Below are 24,813 nucleotides of genomic sequence, written 5' to 3'. Positions count from 1 at the left end.
ATTTCCCATACCCCATCCAAGTTTAATTCCCTCAATAAAACAACAAAAAACAAAGCCAATGGACTGTTCATTGTCTTGAAGTGTCTGGGAATTGAATGCCGGGCCGGATGGGGTGACAGATGGGCCACATCACTTAGCAGCCCCTACGGGGGTACCGCTGCAGGGGCCATCAACCCGTGGATCAAAAAAACCCAGACCCATAGAGTTCTTTTCTGTGCATTTTCTATTTCGTGGGGCCTCTCCCTCCATTAAATTGTATAAGAAGAGTGTTACTCCACACCTATTAAACACAGCCAAGTCACTGATCCCCAGATTCTGGAAACAAACATTGTGCCTTTCATTACTGTACTGGTAAAGGGAGGTTGACACAATTATGGAGGTGGAACAGTGGAGGCACACAGTCAGAGACCAACATGACAAATTCAAAGACATTTGGTCAGGGTGAATGTACTATTCCTCAGAGATCCCTACAGACTAAATGTTATCCCTATACAACACCAAAGACATGTACGTATATAACTGATGCACGATCCTCCTACAGACATACCCAATACTAATTAGTTAGACTTGATGTTCGCTTTTCTTCTATTTTTCCTCTCTAGGGTTTCTTTCCCTCTTCGCGCTACCCCGGCCCTTCCTCTCCACTTTAATGATATTCTCTTGAACTGCATCTGATAATTGTTTGCACATTGTACACCTCAGGCTAGTTCAGGTATGCCTACATGGTTGTGATGTATAATGTACTTTGGTTCACCTCTACTTAGTCACTCACACCCGTGCTGACGAAGGTGTGGGGACAGGTGGAGAGCCTAAGTGCTTTTCTTGAATGCCAGGTACCTGCCCCCCATATGTGAAGCATATACACTTCGACTTTGTTGGACCTGTTAGTAATGTGTAAACCTGATGTGAATTTTATGTTTATGCTCATTTGTGGATTTTTGTTGTACTACCTACAATTTGTATTTCTTGCAAAACTCAATAAAAATGTAATAATAATAATAATAATAAAAAAAATAGAGCTGTTACAGTAAAAATTAAAATATTATTGATCAGATTACAGAATTTCAGCCGCCGATTCATTGTTGTCCATTGTAAGTAAAAAGAAGAAGGCACAGTTCACAGTGTGATTTTGTTGAAAAAGTATGCACACATTTGCATAGCGTTAGGCTTTTTAGCAACAGGCTTTCTTTATAGCCACTGATTTGTGAAATTTTGGAGGTTATCAGCTGGTGGTGTACATGTTTTCTGCCGCCATAAGACTCTTTTGAACCACATGTTTCAGAATCCCCCTTATCAATGGTAATATTGATATAATGGTGTATAATAAAACAGTTATGCACACTAATTGCCATGTGACTATTACCCAGCTTTCACAGAACAGAGGTTTTCACATGATAGGTGATGAAAGGATCTCACAGGGTCTGCTTCTTTGTTTCCAAACAATCAGAAAACATTGTATATGGCCAGAGTGAAAACAATACATTCTGTAAAGGGTAAAAAAAAACATTTTTAAAGATAAGAAAACTGTTCACCACAAAAGAAAGATAATGGATTGCTTGGGCGACATTGTGGCAAATGATTAGCATATTGTGCAGCTGCAGTACTAGATGTTCAGCTCTCACCGAGGACATGCACTTTGTATGTTCTTCACGTTCCAGAATAGGTTTCCAAAGGCCGCGCTGATTTTATCCTACAAATTAAAAACATATTGGTAGATTAGGTGATGATTTCTTTTAGAAAAAGGTTTATTATTAGTTTCAGTAGTACACAGCGTAATCAGTACAGTAGGTACATATAACACAGAACTAGTAAGAGAACAGCCTCTTATGAATAGTAATTAGTTTAATCAGTGAAGCAAAATCCAACTTGTAAAAGAATAAGTGCATCTTTTCTAAGAGTGAGTTCACAATAGATTAGGGTACCAAGGTGTCATAACTTCAGGGTTACAATAACAGTAAATACTCTGGATGCGATCCTGTCATTATCGTTATACAAAAGCAAATGCCCAATCATGTATATGTGGACTGGGAGAGAGCCAAATAAAAGAACTTCAAAGAAAAGATATTGTGTTAGCTAAAGAGAAGAAAGAGAAGTGATAATGGAGAAAAACGGCGTGGTGGTGGTGGTGGTGGGGATTCCCAGAGGGTCACATTCATGTTTCTCTCAGATGGTAAGCAATAAATTGTCAAATCTTGATAGGCTGGCATACAATATCTGGGAGATGCCACACTTTTAGAAATGTATCATGAGTATTGATCAATTTGGCCGTCAGCTTCTCTTTAACCATTATATCATTCAATCTATTCTTTACTGCCTCAAAGTTCAAGGTAGGAGTTTTCCAGGCTCTTGCTATTGTGGGTTTAGTATCTATAAAAATTTGGATGACTAACCCCCATTTGGTACAGAAAAGCGCATCAATATGTTTATGGAGCAAGGGCAAGTAAGATCCGAATGAGAATATGAACCTGAATCCATAATTTGCTAACACCTGGGCATGTCCACCAAATATTCACCATTGAGCCTTCTTGGGGACAGCCACAAAAGCAGGTGTGGAGGGGGGGGGTGTAATTTGGTGTAAACTGAGCTAGTACCAGTGGTACAAAGTTTTTTATAGTGATAAGCACAAGGGGCAACAACTGCCACCACACAAAACTGGGTCACAGATGTTGGGTGGAAGCATCTTTGAATGACTACATTTTCAATTTTCCAATTTTCCAATATTGTGAGTGCAATTTGATATAATGGATAATGTGTTTCATTATTATTGTGCTTTGTTTGGTATACAATCTCTGTACTCTTTGGTCCTTATACTGCTTTTTTATAAAAAAACATCCATTTTATCAATCCCCTGAGGAAGACAATTGAAGTTGAAATGTGTTGGGGTAACATTCATGGATTAGGGACTCCACAGACATGACCACCAGCCAAATTAATTGTTGTTGCCTAGAGGAAAGAGGGGACATTGCAGCAATTTCAGCAATGGTAAATGTGTTGATATAAGACTGGCTGAAAATTTTAATGAATCCCATAACCAAAGAGTATGAGTCATAATGGAATTTTTGATACCTTGGACGACATTGCAGTGGAAGCCAGGGGAAAGAGGCTAAAGGGGTCGGATGACTATCTATAAGATTCAGGGTGACCCAAAGAGGAAGATCACGGGTTGCATGCATATAAGATTTAGAGGCTATATTCGCAGCTACATAATAGTAGTAGATATTTGGAACAGCAAGACCGCCAGCAGGCTTTTGAGCAAACAGAATATTCTTATTAATGCGTTGATGGATCCCGAATATATGTGTTGGTTTTGATACTGGGAGAACTCTAAAGGTATACAACCATTTAGGGAGGTTTGTCATTTTGAGGGCACATATCCTACTGAACCACAAAAGGGGAAGATGTCGCCAGTGATCTAATAAAAAAAGATAACTTCTGAGGTTAGTTGATGCTTTCATAAACTAGACCTAGTAACTGTTTGACTGATGCTAGATATTAAGAACTGACCAGGTTATCCTCTGATGTAAATGATTGAGTGTGTTTGGCCAAGCATTGTATATTAATAATATAGATAAAAGTATACAAAGATCCACGCTGCTCACAGGTGAACCAGTTCCAGCAGCATGATCTCCTCCACGCAGGGTGCTCAACCAGTTGCAGCTGTGTCAAATAGAGAAAGAAGAGTCTGGATGGCTGCACACCAAACTGAGATCCAAAAAGCCTGTATTCGTATAAAACCACGAAAGACTTGGAGAACACTACATGTACCAGCAGGGGAGGAACGGCTAATGCATTTCACACATGAACTGTGCTTTAAAAAATCCCAATGGGGAGATTCCCCGCTGTCAGCATACACAGATCAGTGCTGCAACAAAGATCAAGTGGCTTTTTTATCCGACAGGGCGGTTGAACAGAAGTAGATCGGTGGATGGTTAAACTGCAGTGATCATACATTGATTGAAATTTAGTCAGTCCCGAGGGGGGCAGGAGGCGGAGCCTAGCGGAGCAGACATGCATTGTTAGAGCTCCACACCGCTGAGGAGAGAAGAGAAGGACAAAGCGGAGCCTGCAGGCTCAAAAGGTATCCATTTGAACCTTTTTGCCCCAGGGAACAAACTGTGAAAGTTTGGGCAGGAAATATGGTACTGGGAGGAAACCGTGGCAGAAATAAAAATCACCTCACAAAGGGCTCACAGGCACTCACTGCAGCTGAAGCAGCTCCAGTCACCTCACAAGATACAGCATCAGGGCGCTCTCACAGACAGAAAATGTCACAGCAAGACTCTCCATTTGAGTCAGATACAGAACAAATCCTCTCACAAACTTCTCCACAAGCCTCCTCAGTATCCCCAGTAATATTATTACAATTTGAAAAGATGCTTCATAAGGCTTTAAAACAAACCTCAGACCAAATAACAAAAAGCCTAACCAAAGAAATAAGAGAGCTGGGAAACCGCACCGCAGCCTTAGAAATAAAAATGGATGAAATTGAAATTACAACCCAAGAAAATATAACAGAATTGTAACAATTAAAAAAAGAGAATTTAATACTTCAAACTAAGCTCGAAGATTACGAAAATAGAGCCAGACGTTCAAACTTGCGCATAAGGGGAATACCTGAAACTGTGACAGACCTGCAATCTACTATTACTGCTCTATTACAAGAACTAAAGCCAGATATCCCTATTGAACGTTTAGAACTGGACAGAGTACACAGAGCCCTCACAGCCAAAAAGAAAGATGGACCCCCACGTGATATAATCACAAAATTTCATTATTACAGAACGAAAGAACAAATACTAATTGCTGCAAGAGAAAAAAAGGAACTTAATTTTCAAGGACACAATTATCAAATTTTTGCTGACCTATCCCAACTTACTATTACTAAAAGACGATCCATGAAACCCCAACTAATGGAACTGCAACGCCACAACATTATGTATCAATGGGGCTTCCCCTTTTCAGTCAGATTTAACTACCAAGGTACAATTTACAGAAGCAGATCAGCAGATGAACTACAACAAACCCTTTTAAAATTAAATCTGACAGAACCCACAAGCAGCAACACTCCCACACGCAGAAGAATGGCATCATCTTCACCTTCAGGCAGCACCCAGAAAATTTCAGAACAAAATGGGAATCATCATTCTCACAAAAGAGGCCGTTATGCCACATCATCCATGGACCAAGAAGATTCAATGGACTGACATCCTAATTCCTGATATCTCTTCATTTATTATACTAAGAGATGGTTCTCTATAAAAAACCTATATTTATAACTGAATGTAACTGCATTCTGATAGTCACACACTGTGTGGGATCATGTTACATTCCAGTTATATTTCTTATTACTTCTGATTCATATAGCCTTAGAATATATAAGTGAAATAAGGAAATTCTTGTTCAGTTATATATTATCAGGTAATAACAATAGATTTATTACTTTTTAGGACAAATATGTTCAATAATCCAGAAGTAATGGAAGCTTTTTCTTTCTTTTCTTAAAACAAATATATTATTACCTAACTAGTTCCTAGAATTATGTTTTTGTTTATTCTAATCTGAAGCAATACAACCTCAATTTTATGAGTTAACATTTCTAAACAGTTGCATATGAATAAAATATGTAATTGTTTACTCTAAAAGGGTTAAAATCCCAAAATAATTCAAACTATCTTCATCAATACCAATGTTATTAACAGTACCTTTCTAACTGAATTATTTAGCCTAGGGCAAGACTAACCATATACAACCACCCTGGAATAAATAATTTCAACAAAAACTATATTCTGCACTCCAATTAATGAAACATCATTTTGATGTCTTTTGACATAGCACTTCTCTCCTGTAAGCGGAAGATCCGTGTAACCCCATTAGCCCTCCTCATTCTCCCAACCATATTATGTGGGAGTGTGACGAAGGCACTTATTCCCCTGAGAGAGATATTTATTCTCTTTCACGGGTAAATTGTGATTACTTGCAAAAAATAATTTATACAATGTATCATCTAATCTCATATGTTTTTTGTTTACTCTTTACTCCAGAATTCACTGGTTTCTTTTCTATCTATTCATCTCTTCAGTCCACACAGGTTGATCTGCGCAGTCAGCTCTGCATAACAAAAAGTAAGTCAAAACTATTTGATCTATTGCCATGGCACCACTGAATATACTTTCCCTGAATGTTCAGGGAATAAATGTCCCTCAAAAAAGGACCAAAGCCTTCCGTACTTTCCATAACAAGAAGGCTCACATAGTATGCCTCCAAGAAACACACTTCACCAAAGATTCTACTCCAAAATATATTTCTCCTTTTTATCAACAAATTTACACGGCTTCTGCCTGTACCAAGCAAAGGGGAACTCTAATTGCATTTCACCGATCCACACCATTCACCTTATCATCAGAAATTAAAGACCCAGAAGGTAGATACCTGATACTCATGGGTTATATAATGGATACAGCAATCACGGTGATTTCCTACTACGCTCCTAACAAACAACCTACACCATTCCTCTCACATATATTACAAGTGATTAATACACACAAAATAGGAACAGTGATAATGTGTGGGGATTCGAACCAGGTCCTCCTCCCATTTCTAGATAAATCACCTTTTACACCATCCAAAATAACCTCTAGATTACCTTTTTCTCAACTTCTTTCCAAATACAATCTGGTAGATTCATGGAGAGAAAGTAACCCAATGAAAAAGAAATTCACTTATTTCTCGCACCCTCATCAAACCTTCACCAGAATAGATCATATTTTTCTAACAATAGGAATGATACCAGAAATTATTGCATCAGATATAATTCCGATTCCGTGGTCTGACCATAATGCAGTATACACTACTATAGCCTCAGCCATACCAAAAGCACATGACCCAACGTGGTACTTACCGGACATAATGCTCAAACACCCACTACATCAGATGGCCATTGAACAAGCTTTAAAGGAATACATATCAATTAATAATACAACAGACATCTCCCCAATAACAATGTGGGAAGCTCATAAGCCTGTCTTGCGTGGTACAATACAAAGACAAATGGCACTATTTAAACGGGAACGCAAAAATCTAGCAAAAAAACTAGAACTCAATTTTAATGCAGCCTACATATCATTTCAAGATAATCCATCTCAGAGTACAAAATCTCATCTGGAAAAATCTAGATTGGAATACGATCTATTTCTCACTGAGTCAGTTGATAAATCCCTCAAACGCTCCAAACACAATTTCTACATGAATACAAACAAACCAGGTACATATTTGGCTCGGGCATTAAATTCAACTAACAAATCTTTCAAACCAATACGTTTGAAATTATCAAAAAATGTTTACACTTGTAATCCAGTTAAAATAGTCCATAAATTTCACTCACATCTCGCAACTTTATACAAGACAAACAATGAATTTAATCCTACAGAGGCTGAATCCTTCTTCTCAAAAATAACCTTACCTGAGTTATCTCAGAATCAAAAAAGCAGTTTGGATGAGCCTATAACTATAGATGAAGTTGCTAACGCCATAAAAGACCTAAAACTTAACAAAAGACCAGGCCCAGACGGCTACTCGGCTTTATACTATAAAACATTCTCAGAAATACTCTCTCCCATTCTCACTGAAACTTTTAACAAACTTCTAGATGGACATTCTTTTCGGCAAGAAACACTAATGGCAATTGTTTGTATGATCCCAAAACCCCTTTCTGATGATACTTCTTGTGTGAATTATCGGCCTATCTCTCTGTTAAACCTTGATATTAAATTATTAGCAAAAATAATAGCAAAACGCCTCAATAGCATTATAGGAAAATTAATACATAGAGATCAAGTAGGCTTCATGCCAAATAGACAGGCAGGCGATAATATACGCAGGGCAGTGTTATTGGCACATATTGCTAAAAAACGGAAAATCCCTTTATGTTTTCTATCTCTCGATATTAAGAGGGCATTTGACACAGTATCCTGGCAATATATGCAATATTCATTACAAAAATGGGGTTTTGGACCCCACTTTTTAACATGGATCAAAGCATTATATAATAAACCCAAAGCCTATATTAAATATGCTGGATACAAATCTGAAGCCTTTAATATCGAAAGAGGTACCCGACAGGGTTGCCCATTATCTCCCTTATTATTTGCCCTTATACTCGAACCCATGGCCCAATACATCAGAACAAACCAAACTATAACTGGCATTGAAGTAGGAGGTATTACACACAAATTATGTATATTTGCAGACGATATATTACTTTTTCTATCATCACCACAGGTCTCTGGTCCTAACTTAATACCAGCTCTTGATGGATTTGCAGCCCTATCCGGCCTTATGATTAATCCTAAGAAATGCCTAGTGCTTAATATTTCACTCACAAACATGGAATTGATCCCGGCTAGGGCTGCACTCCCATTCACATGGGCAGAAAAATCAATCCCATATCTTGGAATTAATTTAACAGCATCTCATTCTGACTTATTCTCAACCAATTATCCTCCTGTATTAAGACAGATCACAAATCTAATAAAACAATGGTCGCAACTTCCTTTATCCTGGATAGGGAAGATTAATGCAATCAAAATGACTATTCTACCCAAATTGCTTTATCTATTCAGAGTCCTCCCTATTCCAATTCCTTCTTATTTTTTGAGAATAGTACAAAAGAGAGCAACTTCGTTTATATGGGGCTCTTCTAAACCACGTATACCTATACACACACTATATCTTCCCAAAAATAAAGGAGGCCTGGGATACCCTAATTTTACTAACTACTACAGAGCAGCACATTTGGCCAGTCTGTCCAAATACCATGTAAAACAGGAAATCCCATTATGGGTATTTATAGAAGCTTCAGAAAATGACCCTCTATTAATATCAAATTTATTATGGCTTGATCCTAAAGACCGCTTTAAAATTCATAACCCCATAACTAAACACTTCTTATCTCTCTGGGATAAACTAAAAACCAAATATCAGTTACAATCTCCACACAATCCTCTCCTTTCTTTTATCAGAAATCCGGCCTTTTATCCGGCATGGATCTACCCAAATTCTTTTAAAGCTTGGACAACATCAGGCATTCAGACACTAAATGATTTCATAGCATCTAAATCATTCCTTTCATTCCCATCGCTTAGAGAAAAATATGATCTACCAAACTCTGAGATATTTAGATATCTGCAAATCAAAAATTTCTATACACCATTCCTAAAGGGGGATACACCATTATCCCAATTATCCATTTTTGAATCAATCTGTACAAAAGATCCATTTGCTAAAGGTACAATTTCATCACTTTATAATCAATTATATGGAGTAGCAAATCTTAATAGACCCTCTTACGTTCAGAGGTGGGAGGAGGACCTGGGATGAACTTTAGAAGACACGGACTGGTCTAACATATGGCTCACATCTAAGTCATCTTCACCCAACATCTTAGCACTGGAGACAAATTATAAAGTCCTAACTCGCTGGTACCTTGTACCCGCTAGAGTGGCAAAATATTCACCTAATACCTCAGCTCTTTGTTTTCGAGGATGCCCAGAAATAGGCACATATTTACACATATGGTGGACGTGCCCAGTAATCCAAACCTTCTGGAAGGAAGTCTTCGTGATTGCATCTAAAATATTTAAAAAAATAATACAACCAGATCCATATTTAACTTTACTTAATCTAAAACCGGAATGGTTAACACTCTCTCAATTCAAACTTATGATCCAACTAATAACGGCTGCAAAACAAACAGTGGCCAAGGCATGGAAATCTCCTACATTGGTACTAGCAGAAACAATTCACAGAATGAATAATACAATGTCCCATGCTAAGATGGTAGCCATCGATCAAAATCAAATTCCAAAATTTGAAAAACTTTGGCATCCTTGGATAAAACAACAGTTCCTGTCAAACTTCAATGACTCTGTCCTGTTGCCATGGTAATAGATTAAATGACTTACAGAGACACCCATTCTAAGGCTTCAAAGAGAACTAAAAAGAATAATAAACTGACAAGCGGGACAACCTTGTGGACCATACCTCTACCTTTCAACCCTTTTTCTTCTTTCTCTTTCCTTTTCTCCACCTTACGATTAAAGCTCATTATCAGAATTTATTTGACCTATATACACCCTACTTGTAAACAATATGTATAGTAGGTATAAATCATTTAAATACCTACAAAAGTAACTAAGGAAATGATATATATCTTTAATTTAGGTTTACGTGAACCCAATGTTTAATATTTGAAATTTCATGATATTTACCTATATAAACCCTACTGTAAAACAATAAGCTTACTTTATAGATCCTTGTAAACTTACTTTATGTATCTTTATAACATTGTATACTCAATAAACTTCTTTTGACAAGGAAATTTAGTCAGTCCCTGGTAAACTGACAGATGTTCGATCCATCTATGGCAAACTTTTATGGAATATTTCGCCACACCATCAGTGTATCAGAAACGTTTTTTTTTTTCCATTTTTTACAATAAGATAATTTGACCTAAGTGCAGCCATGAGAATTCTGCTGTGCTGAGGTCATGTGTCTACAATTCTAAATGTCATTTTTGCATGTACGTGTGCTGCCACTCTGTCTGCATCTTTGTATTGTAAGGTTCAGTACTCTGTCACTGATTACATTATTCTTTTAACAATGTATGTATTGTATGTGCATACTGAAAATGGTCAGGATAGATAAACAGACAGATAGTCAAACATCAAATTCATAAAGGGGACACATTAATTCAGTGATGATAGCCAGACAGATAGGATAGATAGATAGATAGATAGATAGATAGATAGATAGATAGATAGATAGATAGATAGATAGATAGATAGATAGATAGAGATAGACACATGAATTAAATGATGATCGCCAACAATAACAGATGTGGTCATCATATGAAGAGACTTTCCATACTACCAGAAGTGTCATCCAATACAAAAGGAAGTTACTTTTGAACAGGCTAAAGCAGCTAAATGTGTCATACACTTGATTAAGGTTGTTACTTAGGAAGCAAAATAATAATATTAATAAGGTTAATGTATATGAAATGTGTACTTCTCTAAGAGTTCAACTCCTTCCAAACCTAAATTAGTAGTTCAGGTTGTTGTCATGAAATTAATTTGTCGAGTCTAGTAATACAGTCATAAAGGACAGCCTAAGCAGAAAAATTCCAGTTTTCAGAAATGTGATGTTTCCTTTTACTACTGGATGCCCGTGTAGCTGCTAGGAGACTGTGTGCGCTGTATTACATTGGTTGCATATGCAGTACATACCGTACATTCTTCTTATTATAGACAAAATTCTAATTCCTATATTGTTAGAATCATAACATAAAAATTTGTAGTGTGCTTCGTACAGAAAGAAACCTGTACTGGGAGAATTATGTAGACTGATGTTAGGGACTTCTCCTCTGAAACTGCTTGTTATCTGGTTGACATACTAACTCCTTGACATCAGTACTTATTGAGTTCTAGCATGGAAAAAGTATATAGTTCAGGAAATGTGACTTTGAACTGACTTTACAGGTATTTGTGGCTTGGTTTTGTCAGATTAATGACTTTGAAGTACTGAGGTCATACAATGAGTATCACAGCTAGACAATTAGCATTTTCATAAAAAGGTCATCGATGGTTGCCTACATGTTCTCCTTTAAAATATACCTTAAGAAGAGAGATCTTGCTTCACCTCCTGCCCAGGAGACACAACAGGAAGTGAGAAGGCATCTCTCCAAAGACAATTGTTATAAGAACGGGTGGAGAATGTCTTCAATTCCTTACTTGTTCTGGTAACAATTGTAACATTTTGAATTTCCCACCGCATTTTTCGTCCTGGTGGTAATAAACCCCAGACTAAATAGAGGGGGTGAATTTCCCCAGCAGTGAAACAGCAATAAAAACTTGACAGTGGTTTCAACACTTGCACACGCTATCCAAAACTAAAAAGAGAAAAAAAAAAAAGTTTTGGCTCTAGATATACTTTAAATCCATGAAATTGACATGCACAACAAATTACTTTATTTTTTCTATTAGTCATTAAATCTATTCTCTTTATATTACTTTATCCCAGAAGCATATATTTTAGATGTGCTGAGACAAATATGTTATGTTACTATTTTTCCATTAGACTACAAAAGAAATCTGACTTGCACATGATGTTAATATCAGCTGAACAATATGATTTAAGTTGCGTCATCTTTTAATGGAAGGGAAAGGAAAGGTCTACACAAATGTATACCACAATCTGCTCAGGAGCCATGCAAATTAATCTTATCACTGTTCCTCAGCCACCCATGAATCTTAATTGTCAGAGCATTACGTTGACCTTGGGATGCCCACACACATTGCACAGACTTCTCACTGGTTCTGTGTTGCAGAGGAACAAGTGAAACAATACTGGCAAACCTGTTCTTTGGCTAGACATTTGCAAACTGCATTGAGTACGCAAAAGTTCATGGCACATGTAGACGTGCGGTATTCCACACAGGCAACCTCTGCTTCCAGAAAAAATAACAATGTGCACCCTCTTTAGGATATAGTTTTAAATGTTTACTCGAGATACACAAGCCCTGCCCTGTCTCATGAAGTAATATTGATAAGTTTTAAGGCTGCCCCTGACAGATCTAACTGGGCCAAGCTACTATTTAGTGACAGACAGGGCACAGGGAGCGGTATATGTGTAAGATGCTGAATATGGCATATTTAGTAGTACTGGGATGCAACACAGTTAAACAGTCTGATAGAATAGCATTTAACTTTAATGTAGTCTTCTATATCAGCTACATTCAGCTCAACTGCAAGTCTGCAAGTCATATAATGTATTACTGCTATTAGGTGTAAAGTAATGTGCTTACTAAGGCTGCCTATAGATGGGTAGAAATTTCTCAAAAACAGTGTGAAGTTTCCTAAGATGTGCTTAGCGTGTGGAAGCAGGGTATGTGCTTAGTATACCTTCCATCCTCATTTTCAATTGTGCAAAGATTTGCCAACAAGCTGGAAAATCTCTGTTACTGTCACACTGAGTAATTGAATACATTAATATTCTGGCCAATTAAATTAATAAATGCCAAATCACTTGATGCACATTAGCGCATTTGCAAAATTGCGGCTTAGACTGCCAGGAGTTTACAAAAGCCCCAGTGTGCATGAGGCCTGAAAAGTAAAACCCAAACTTAGCCACAACTTTTTATTTCATTTTCAATAGAGTGGAAAGGGTCTAAAGAACCTCACAGGTTTTAAAGGCTGTCTATGTCCCTATTGGGGAAACATTCAGGACAATAGGGACAAAGATATAAACACATTTTCAATAGACAGGAGAAAGTTAAGAACTTCTGACATTGTTTTTTCTTTTTCTACTGGTGCCTTCCTGTCCCAGTGACAAACGCACAACAGCAAAATCTTCCAGTGGGATGATGGAATGCAATAAAAGCCTGACAGAGATCCTAACCCTTGAAAGCAGTGTTGTCAGGCCTGTCTGGGTTCTCCCAAGCTAGACTACAGACAGTGGCGGCTGGTGCTCAACAATTTTTTTTGTGGGGGGGGGGCGCAAACAAACTGAAAATTTAAACTGTTATGCCCCGTACTCACGGTCGGATTTTCCGATGGAAAATGTGTGATAGGACCTTGTTGTCGGAAATTCCGACCGTGTGTAGGCTCCATCACACATTTTCCATCGGATTTTCCGACACACAACGTTTGAGAGCAGGCTATAAAATTTTCCGACAACAAAATCCGTTGTCGGAATTTCCGATCGTGTGTACACAAATCCGACGGACAAAGTGCCACGCATGCTCACAATAAATAAAGAGATGAAAGCTATTGGCTACTGCCCCGTTTATAGTCCCAACGTACGTGTTTTACGTCACCGCGTTCATGGGTGGGTCAGGGGGGAGCCTGACAGGGGGCCCTTGCTTTATTTCATCCGGGGGTGTCCTCTTTAGAGCCCCTTTTACATCAGATGTCCCAATCAGAGTCCCCCTTTACAGCAGGTGCCCCCCTTTACATCAGGTGTCCCAATCAGCATCCCCTTATAAATCAGGTGTTCTCATCAGAGTCCCTCTTTACATCACGTGTCCCCACCAGAGTCCTCCTTTACATCAGATGTCCCCATCAGAGTCCCCCTTTACAGCAGATGTCCCCATCAGAGTCCTCCTTTACATCCGGTGTCCACATCAGAGTCCTCCTTTACATCAGGTGTCCCCATCAGAGTCCTCCTTTACATTAGATGTCACCATCAGAGCCCTCCTTTACATTAGATGTCCCCATCAAAGTCCCCCTTTACATTAGATGTCCCCATCAGAGTCCTTCTTTACATTAGATGTCCCCATCAGAGCCCCCCTTTACATTAGATGTCCTCATCAGAGTCCTTCTTTACATTAGATGTCACCATCAGAGCCCCTTTTACATTAGATGTCCCCATCAGAGTCCTCCTTTACATTAGATGTCCCCATCAGAGTCCCCCTTTACAGCAGATGTCCCCATCGGAGTCCCCATTTACAAAAGATGTCACCATCAGAGTCTCCCTTTACATTAGATGTCCCCATCAGAGTCCCCTTTACATTAGATGTCACCATCAGAGTCCTCCTTTACATTAGATGACCCCACCAGAGTCCTCCTTTACATTAGATGTGCCCATCAGAGTCCTCCTTTACATTAGATTTCCCGATCAGAGTACTCCTTTACATTAGATGTCCCCATCCGAGCCACCCTTTACATTAGATGTCACCATCAGAGACCCCTTTACATTAGATGTCACCATCAGAGTCCTCCTTTACATTAGCTGTCCCCATCAGAGTCCTCCTTTACATTAGATGTCCCCTTCAGAGTCCTCCTTTACATTAGATGTCACCATCAGAGTCCTCCTTTACATTAGATGTCCCCATCAGTGTCCCTCTTTACAGCAGATGTCCCCATCGGAGTCCCCATTTACAAAAGATGTCACCAACAGAGTCTCCCTTTACATTAGATGTCCCCATCAGAGTCCCCTTTACATTAGATGTCACCATCAGAGTCCTCCTTTACATTAGATGACCCCACCAGAGTCCTCCTTTACATTAGATGTGCCCATCAGAGTCCTCCTTTACATTAGATTTCCCGATCAGAGTACTCCTTTACATTAGATGTCCCCATCCGAGCCACCCTTTACATTCAATGTCCCCATCAGAGCCCCCCTTTACATTAGATGTCACCATCAGAGACCCCTTTACATTAGATGTCACCATCAGAGTCCTCCTTTACATTAGCTGTCCCCATCAGAGTGCCCTTTACATTAGATGTCCCCATCAGAGTCCTCCTTTACATTAGATGTCCCCATCAGAGTCCTTCTTTACATTAGATGTGCCCATCAGAGTCCTCCTTTACATTAGATTTCCCGATCAGAGTACTCCTTTACATTAGATGTCCCCATCAGAGCCCCCCTTTACATTAGATGTCACCATCAGAGCCCTCCTTTACATTAGCTGTCCCCTTCAGAGTCCTCCTTTACATTAGATGTCCCCATCGGAGTCCCCATTTACAAAAGATGTCACCATCAGAGTCTCCCTTTACATTAGATGTCCCCATCAGAGTCCCCTTTACATTAGATGTCACCATCAGAGTCCTCCTTTACATTAAATGACCCCACCAGAGTCCTCCTTTACATTAGATGTCCCCATCAGAGTCCTCCTTTAAATTAGGTTTCCCGATCAGAGTACTCCTTTACATTAGATGTCCCCATCCAAGCCCCCCTTTACATTCGATGTCCCCATCAGAGGCCCCCTTTACATTAGATGTCACCATCAGAGCCCCCTTTACAATAGATGTCACCATCAGAGTCCTCCTTTACATTAGCTGTCCCCATCAGAGTCCTTCTTTACATTAGATGTGCCCATCAGAGTCCTCCTTTACATTAGATTTCCCGATCAGAGTACTCCTTTACATTCGATGTCCCCATCAGAGCCCCCCTTTACATTAGATGTCACCATCAGAGCCCCCTTTACATTAGATGTCCCCATCAGAGTGCCCCTTTACATTAGATGTCCCCATCAGAGTCCTCCTTTACATTAGATGTCCCCTTCAGAGTCCACCTTTACATTAGATGTCACCATCAGAGTCCTCCTTTACATTAGATGTCACCATCAGATTCCCCCTTTACAGCAGATGTCCCCATCGGAGTCCCCATTTACAAAAGATGTCACCATCAGAGTCTCCCTTTACATTAGATGTCCCCATCAGAGTCCCCTTTACATTAGATGTCACCATCAGAGTCCTCCTTTACATTAGATGACCCCACCAGAGTCCTCCTTTACATTAGATGTCCCCATCAGAGTCCTCCTTTACATTAGGTTTCCCGATCAGAGTACTCCTTTACATTAGATGTCCCCATCCAAGCCCCCCTTTACATTCGATGTCCCCATCAGAGGCCCCCTTTACATTAGATGTCACCATCAGAGCCCCCTTTACATTAGATGTCACCATCAGAGTCCTCCTTTAAATTAGCTGTCCCCATCAGAGTGCCCCCTTAACATTAGATGTCCCCATCAGAGTCCTCCTTTACATTAGATGTCCCCATCAGAGTCCCCCTTTATATTAGATGTCCCCATAAGAGCCCCCCTTTACATTAGATGTCACCATCAGTGTCCTCCTTTACATTAGATGCTATCATCAGAGTCCTCCTTCACATCAGATGTCCCCATCAAAGTCCCCCTTTACAACAGATGTCCCCATCAGAGTCCCCCTTTACATTAGATGTCATCATCAGAGTCCTCCTTTACATTAGATGTCACCATCAGAGTCCTCCTTTACATTAGATGTCATCATCAGAGCCTTCCTTTACATCACATGTCACCATTAGAGCCCCCCTTTACAGCAGATGTCACCACCATAGCCCCTCTTTACATTAGATGTCACCATCACAAACCCCCTTTACATTAGATGTCCCCATCAGAGTCCCCCTTCACATTAGATGTCCCCATCAGAGTCCTCCTTTACATTAGCTGTCCCCATCAGAGTGCCCCTTTACATTAGATGTCCCCATCAGAGTCCTCCTTTACATTAGATGTCCCCATCAGAGTCCATCTTTACATTAGATGTCACCATCAGTGTTCTCCTTTACATTAGATGTCACCATCAGAGTCCTCCTTTACATTAGACGTCCCCATCAGAGTCCCCCTTTACAGCAGATGTCCCCATCGGAGTCCCCATTTACAAAAGATGTCACCATCAGAGTCTCCCTTTACATTAGATGTCCCCATAAGAGGCCCCTTTACATTAGATGTCACCATCAGAGTCCTCCTTTACATTAGATGACCCCACCAGAGTCCTCCTTTACATTAGATGTCCCCATCAGAGTCCTCCTTTACATTAGCTGTCCCCATCAGAGTGCCCCTTTACATTAGATGTCCCCATCAGAGTCCTCCTTTACATTAGATATCCCCATCAGAGTCCCCCTTTATATTAGATGTCACCATAAGAGCCCCCCTTTACATTAGATGTCACCAGCAGTGTCCTCCTTTACATTAGATGCTATCATCAGAGTCCTCCTTTACATTAGATGCTATCATCAGAGTCCTCCTTTACATCACATGTCAACATCAGAGCCCTCCTTTACAGCAGATGTCCCCATCAGTGTCCCCCTTTACAACAAATGTCCCCATCAAAGCCCCTTTTACATTAGATGTCATCATCAGAGTCCTCCTTTACATTAGATGTCACCATCAGAGTCCTCCTTTACAACAGATGTCCCCATCAGAGTCCCCCTTTACATTAGATGTCACCATCAGAGTCCTCCTTTACATTAGATGTCATCATCAGAGCCTTCCTTTACATCACATGTCACCATTAGAGCCCCCCTTTACAGCAGATGTCATCACCATGGCCCCTCTTTACATTAGATGTCACCATCACAACCCCCCTTTACATTAGATGTCCCCATCAGAGTCCCCCTTTACATTAGATGTCCCCATCAGAGTCCTCCTTCACATCAGATGTCCCCATCAAAGTCCCCCTTTACATCAGATGTCCCCATCAGAGTCCCCCTTTACATTATATGTCCCCATCAGAGTCCTCCTTTACATTGGATGTCACCTTCAGAGTCCTCTTTACATTAGATGTCCCCATCAGAATCCCCCTTTACATTAGAAGTCATCATCAGAGCCCCCCGTTGCAGCAGATGTCCCCATCAGAGTCCCCCTTTACAGCACATGTCACCATCATAGCCCCCTTTACATTAGATGTCCCCATCAGAACCCTTCTTTACATTAGATTTCCCCATCAGAGTCCCCCTTTACATTATATGTCACCATCAGAGCCCCCCTTTACATTCGATGTCCCCATCAGAGCCCCCATTTACATTAGATGTCACCATTAGAGCCCCCTTTACATTAGATGTCACCATTAGAGTCCTCCTTTACATTAGATGTCCCCATCAGAGTCCTCCTTTACATTAAATATCACCATCAGAGCCCCCTTTACATTAGATGTCACCATCATAGTCCTCCTTTACATTAGATGTCACCATCAGAATCCTCCTTTACATTAGATGTCACCATCATAGTCCTCCTTTACAACAGATGTCACCATCAGAGCCCCCTTTACATTAGATGTCATCATCAGAGTCCTCCTTTACATTAGATGTCACCATCAGAGTCCTCCTTTACATTAGATGTTATCATCAGAGTCTTCATTTACATCACATGTCACTATTAGAGCCCCCCTTTACATTAGATGTCATCATCAGAGTCCTCCTTTACATCACATGTCACCATCAGAGCCCTCCTTTACATTAGATGTCATCATCAGAGCCCGCCTTTACATCACATGTCACCATCAGAGCCCCCCTTTACATTAGATTTCCCCATCAGTGTCCTCCTTTACATTAGATGTCACCATCAGAGCCCCCCTTTACATTAGATGTCACCATCAGAGCCCCCCTTTACATTAGATGTCACCATCAGAGCCCCCCTTTACATTAGATATCACCATCAGGACTCTGATGGTGACATCTAATGTAAAGGAGGACTCTGATTATGACATCTAATGTAAAGGGGGGCTCTGATTCTGATATGTGATGTAAATGAGGACTCTAATGATGACATCTAATGTAAAGGGGGCTCTGATGGGAACATCTAATGTAAAGGAGGACTCTGATGGTCCCATTTACATTAGATGTCACCATCACCATCAGAGTCCTCCTTTACATTAGATGTTCCCATCAGAGCCCCCTTTACATTAGATGTCATCATTAGAGTCCTCCTTTACATCACATGTCAGAATCAGAGCCCCCCTTTACATTAGATGTCATCATCAGAGTCCTCCTTTACATTAGATGTCACCATCAGAGTCCTCCTTTACATCACATGTCACCATCAGAGTCCCCCTTTACATCACATGTCAGCAGCAGAGCCCCCCTTTACAGCAGATGTCATCATCAGAGTCCTCCTTTACATTAGATGTCACCATCAGAGTCCTCCTTTTACATCACGTCAGTAGCAGAGCCCCCCTTTACAGCAGATATCCCCATCAGAGCCCCCTTTACATTACATTTCACCATCAGAGCCCCCCTTTACATTAGATGTTCCCATCAGAGTCCTCCTTTGCATTAGATGTCACCATCAGATCCCCCCTTTACATTAGATGTCCCCCGCCCCCTTGTACTCACAGCTCTCATACAAGTCGTCTGTCATCCACCTTTGGAGCTGCGGGAATGAGTGAGAGAAACCGGAAGAGAAGGCACAGGACCCGCCAAATCACACACCACAGCAGGGAACAATGCTATAGACTTATAGAGGGAGTGTTCAGGGCACAGAGCTCAGCGCACCGATGACTTTCTAAAGGAAGCACATAGAGCTTTTTGTCTGCAATTACGTGATTACAAACATGTCATGCTTCCCATAGCAGCTGTGTGTCCAGCGCCGAGCACAAACTTAAAGGGCCATTATTTCATTATTTTTTTTCCAGTGACTGCAGCACGTCATGCTTCCCATACACCTGCGTGTCCGTCATCCCGCACACACTTAAAGGGCCAGTATTTATTTTAATTTTTTTTTGATGAGTAGCTTTGGGGGTGTGGGGGGGGGGGTGGCACCCCTACACCCCTATGGGTGGACCGCCACTGACTACAGAACACTACCCTTATATTATGGAGATGATAAAGGGTGAGTGTTTTGTAGCCCAGCAGGGAAGAACTCAGGCAGGGCTGCCAGCTCTGCATAGGATTTCAGTGTTGCACAGGCAGGAAGTTAGGAGCTCCCTGGATTTCTGGCAGCATCAACAAGTATTTTGCTGTGCTGGCAGCATTTTTCAGGTTATTTTTTTGTACTTGCAGAATTCGAGAGACCAAACATGAGTAAAGTGATATATTTTATTTTTCTATTTCACCCAGACATATACTTTTATTACAGCAGCTAGGTGCAGATATGGTGATGCTAAGATGATGAGAAGTGTGGTATAATATTGTGTGAGTTGGACTGAGCTCTTTGTACTGAAAGTCAAAGTTGGTAGCTCACATTTTTATACAGGAGGTCCTATACGCATAAGGGTATATGCATCTTAGTTTACTTACAGTATGTGTACATGCATATTTATGCATGCATTTGTGTAACAATTTGCAAGCATGTGTATATGAATGTAAATGTGTATACAAGTGACTATGTATGTACAGTATGTGACTGTATGAATATAAATGTCTTTGGTATTATGTCATGTGAGTATGTACAATATGTATACATAGGTTTGTATAGGATGTGCGAAATTAATGAGAAAAAAACATGTATGTGAATGACATTATGCATATTTGGGTGACATATATTTGTTGACCACCCCCCTCCTCCTCAAAGAACTCCACGCCTTTGGTCTCCGTGACTGTACTCTTCGCTGGTTCTCTTCATACTTATCCAACCGCACCTTTAGCATTTCTTACAACTCTACTTCCTCCTCTCCTCTTCCTGTCTCTGTTGGGGTCCCCCAAGGTTCTGTTCTTGGACCTCTCCTATTTTCAATCTACACCTCCTCCCTGAGTCAGCTGATAGCCTCCCATGGCTTCCAATACCACCTCTACGCTGACTACACCCAAATCTATTTCTCTACCCCTCAGCTCACTCCCTCTGTCTCCTCATGTATCACTAATTTACTATCAGATATATCAGTCTGGATGTCACACCACTTCCTCAAACTCAATCTATCCAAAACTGAACTTCTAATTTTTCCTCCCCCATATGCCCCTTCCCCTGATCTCTCTGTCAAAATCGATGGCACAACTATAAGCCCATCCCCACATGCCAAGGTTCTAGGTGTAATCCTGGACTCTGAACTCTCCTTCAAGCAACATATCCAATCACTATCCAAATCCTGCCGCCTCAACCTCCGCAACATCTCCAAAATACGCCCCTTTCTAACCAATGACACAACAAAGCTCTTAATTCACTCACTGGTCATCTCTCGCCTCAACTACTGCAACTCCCTTCTCATTGGCTTACCTCTACATAGTCTATCACCTCTTCAATCCATCATGAATGCTGCTGCCAAACTCATCCACCTCACCAATCACTCTGTGTCTGCTACCCCTCTCTGTCAATCCCTCCACTGGCTTCCGCTCGGCCAAATAATTAAATTCAAAATGCTAACAACTACGTACAAAGCCATCTACAATTTAGCCCCCAGCTACATCACTAGCCTAGTCTCTAAATACCAACCTACTCGTTCTATTACTTCCTCTCAAGACCTCCTGCTCTCTAGCTCCCTTGTCACCTCCTCCCATGCTCGCCTCCAGGACTTTTCCAAAGCCTCTCCAATCCTATGTAATGCCTTACCCCAATCTGTCCGCTTATCTCCTACTTTATTCATATTCAGACAATCCCTGAAAACCCTTCTCTTCAGAGAAGCCTACCCTACCCACACCTAACAACTGTATTTTCATTTCCTCCATCAGCTCATCCCCCACAGTTATTACCTTTTTTTTCCACTTGACCCTCCCTTCTAGATTGTAAGCTCTAACGAGCAGGGCCCTCTGATCCCTCCTGTGTTGATTTGTATTGTAAGTGTACTGTCTGCCCCATGTTGTAAAGCGCTGCGCAAACTGTTGGCGCTATATAAATCCTGTATGATAATAATAATAATATGGAATTATACAAACCTTTGTGAATTATTTTGGGATCCTACGTTGAGTGGGTGATTAGCAATACGGTACACAGTAGACATGGATAAATGCTGAATATTTTAATTTTTTTTACATAATGTTTACTAATTTGCACTGATGCTAATTCTTAAAGTGAAATCTACTTGATTTAATGATTCAGTGGCAGGGGTGTCACTAAGATCAGGAACTTGGGGTACATGCCCTGGGTCAGCAATGCCTAACACACGTTAGGTGCTTTTGGGCTAATGATATCTCAGTTGAGGAATCCAGCATAGTTCCACTGAAGTCGGTGCTGGGGCAGGGGCAGTCTTCCTCCAACTGACAGCACTGCAAGAGCTAGCTTCCCCACAATGACACCAAAATAAGACTCAATCTTCCCCAACTAATACCAATGTAAGAGGTAATCTTCCCTACTGATGACAATATATGAGGTAGTCTTCCTTTCAATGATACCAATAACCAGAGCCCCCCCCCCCCCAAACCCCAATGACATCAATGTAGTTTAAGCTTAGTCTTCTATCTATCCACTGACCACCAACATAAGGATCAGTCTTTCTCCCACTAACCACACAATGTGTGAAGCAGTCTTCCTCCCATGGACACCAATGAAAGGGCACTCTTCCCCTTCTGACACCCTTCTCCCACAAAAACCACCAATGTAATGGACAGTATTTCTCCCACTGTCCACAAATTTAAGGGACAGTATTCCTCCTACTGACCACTAATGTAAGAGGCAGTCTTTCTCTCACTAACCACCAATGTAAGGACAGTCTTCCTCCCACTGAACAAAAATGTGGTGGGCAGACTTCCTCACACTGACCACCAATGTAAAGGACAGTCTTTCTTTCACTAACCACCAATGTAAAGGGGCAGTCTTCCTCCCACTGACCACCAATGTAATGAAGAATCTTTCTTTCACCGACACCAATGTAAGGGGTAGTCTTCCTCCCACTAACACAAATGTAAGGGCAGTAAGTTTAGGTGAGAACATTATTTACTTCTGGACATTACACTCTCTACTGTACACTGCATTCTCCTGACCACTGCACTCTGTCAATTTGTAAATTACATTCTTCTGACCTCTGCATACTCTATTCTCTACTGCACATAACATACTCCTAACTATTACACCCTGTTCCCTCTGCTTTATGTTACTTACTACTGACTGCCAAACTCTGTACACTATGCTGTACATTACAACCTCCTGACTGTTGTACTGTATGGTACATACTCCTGACATCTGCATTCTGTACACTGTGCTGTACAATGTGTACTCCAGAGTGCTTAATTTAGTACACTGTGCTGTATGTTTCATAATTCTGAATGCTGCATTCTGTACATTTCAAACCTCATCATTTGCTTTATGTAAGCTAGGCTGTATGTTACATACTCTTGACTCCTGCATTATATCTGTGCTTTGTACAATATGCTACATTTTTAAGACCCTTGCAATCTATACATTGTACTGCTCTGCAGAGGACCCGACTGACAATGGCTGTGAAATAAATGGGAAGTGACGTCACTATTATGCCGTGTACACACGATCGGACATTCTGACAACAAAATCCTGGATTTATTTCCGACGGATGTTGGCTCAAACTTGTCTTGCATACACATGGTCGCACAAATGTTGTTGGAAATTCCGAACATCAAGAACGCGGTGACGTACAACACATACTACGAGCTGAAAAAAATGTTCAATATCCAGTGCGGCTCTTCTGCTTGATTCCAAGCACGTATGGAATTTTGTGCGTTGGAATTGTGTACATACAATCGGAATTTCCGACAACGGATTTTGATGTCGGAAAATTTGAGAACCAGCTCTCAAATGTCCGATGGAGCCAACACACGGTCGGAATTTCCGACAACAAGCTCACATCGAACATTTGTTTTTGGAAATTCTGACCGTGTGTACGCGGCAATAGAGTTACTATGGGGCTTCCGTTGTTGTTCGTCTCCTCTGCACCCGCCTCTACAGCAACGCCGCGGCTGACAGCTCAGCGTGGGATCCGGTCGGAGCGGGTCAGATTGGCTTCCAAAAAGGTATGTATACTTGTTTTTTCTTTACAGGGATAGAGAGGTTAACCACTTCAATACTAGGCACTTTCACCCCCTCCTTCCCAGACCAATTTTCAGCTTTCAGCGCTGTTACACTTTGAATGACAATTGCGCGGTCATGTAACACTGTACCCAAATTACATTTTTATCAATTTTTTTCACACAAATAGAGCTTTTTTTGGTGGTATTTAATCACCGCTGGGGTTTTTATTTTTTACGCTACAAATAAAAAAGACCGAAATTTTTTTTTAAAAATGCATTTTTCTTAGTTTCTGTTATAACATTTTGCAAATAAGTAATTTCTCTTGATAAATTTTGAACAAAAATGATGCTGCTACATTTCTTTGGTAAAAATAACCCAAATCAGTGTTTATTTGGTGTTGGCAGTGATGGGGGACAGACAGATTTTTTATGGGGACACTGAAATGTGTATAGGGACGGGGGTATCAGTGGTGCTTGGTGTACTTTGTGGGGTGATCTGTAACAGCTCTCTGTGTAAAATCATCCTCACACAGAGAGCTGTCACAGATCTGCAGATTCCCCCTCCCCCCCCGCCCCCACACTGAGCTCTCACTGAGCTCAGTGGGGAGAACTGTCACAGAGACACGCGTCTCTGTTTACATTGTGACGGCTGTGATT

General features: G+C 40.7%; 1 long non-coding RNA gene across 1 annotated transcript; it reads right to left on the bottom strand.

Moving 5' to 3' along the window:
- Positions 1-601: 601 nt before the first annotated feature.
- On the bottom strand, positions 602-19,867 carry LOC141141490 (uncharacterized). The gene is made up of 3 exons (XR_012244099.1): positions 19,642-19,867; positions 1,623-1,690; positions 602-1,484 (listed from the first exon to the last, which is right to left on the bottom strand). It is a non-coding gene; the product is annotated as an uncharacterized lncRNA (long non-coding RNA).
- Positions 19,868-24,813: the final 4,946 nt, after the last annotated feature.

Source organism: Aquarana catesbeiana, linkage group LG04, assembly GCF_042186555.1.
Source record: "Aquarana catesbeiana isolate 2022-GZ linkage group LG04, ASM4218655v1, whole genome shotgun sequence".
Classification (NCBI taxonomy): Eukaryota; Metazoa; Chordata; class Amphibia; order Anura; family Ranidae; genus Aquarana; species Aquarana catesbeiana.
Note: the sequence above shows the minus strand (reverse complement) of the source record. Positions and strands in the feature narration are given on the sequence as shown.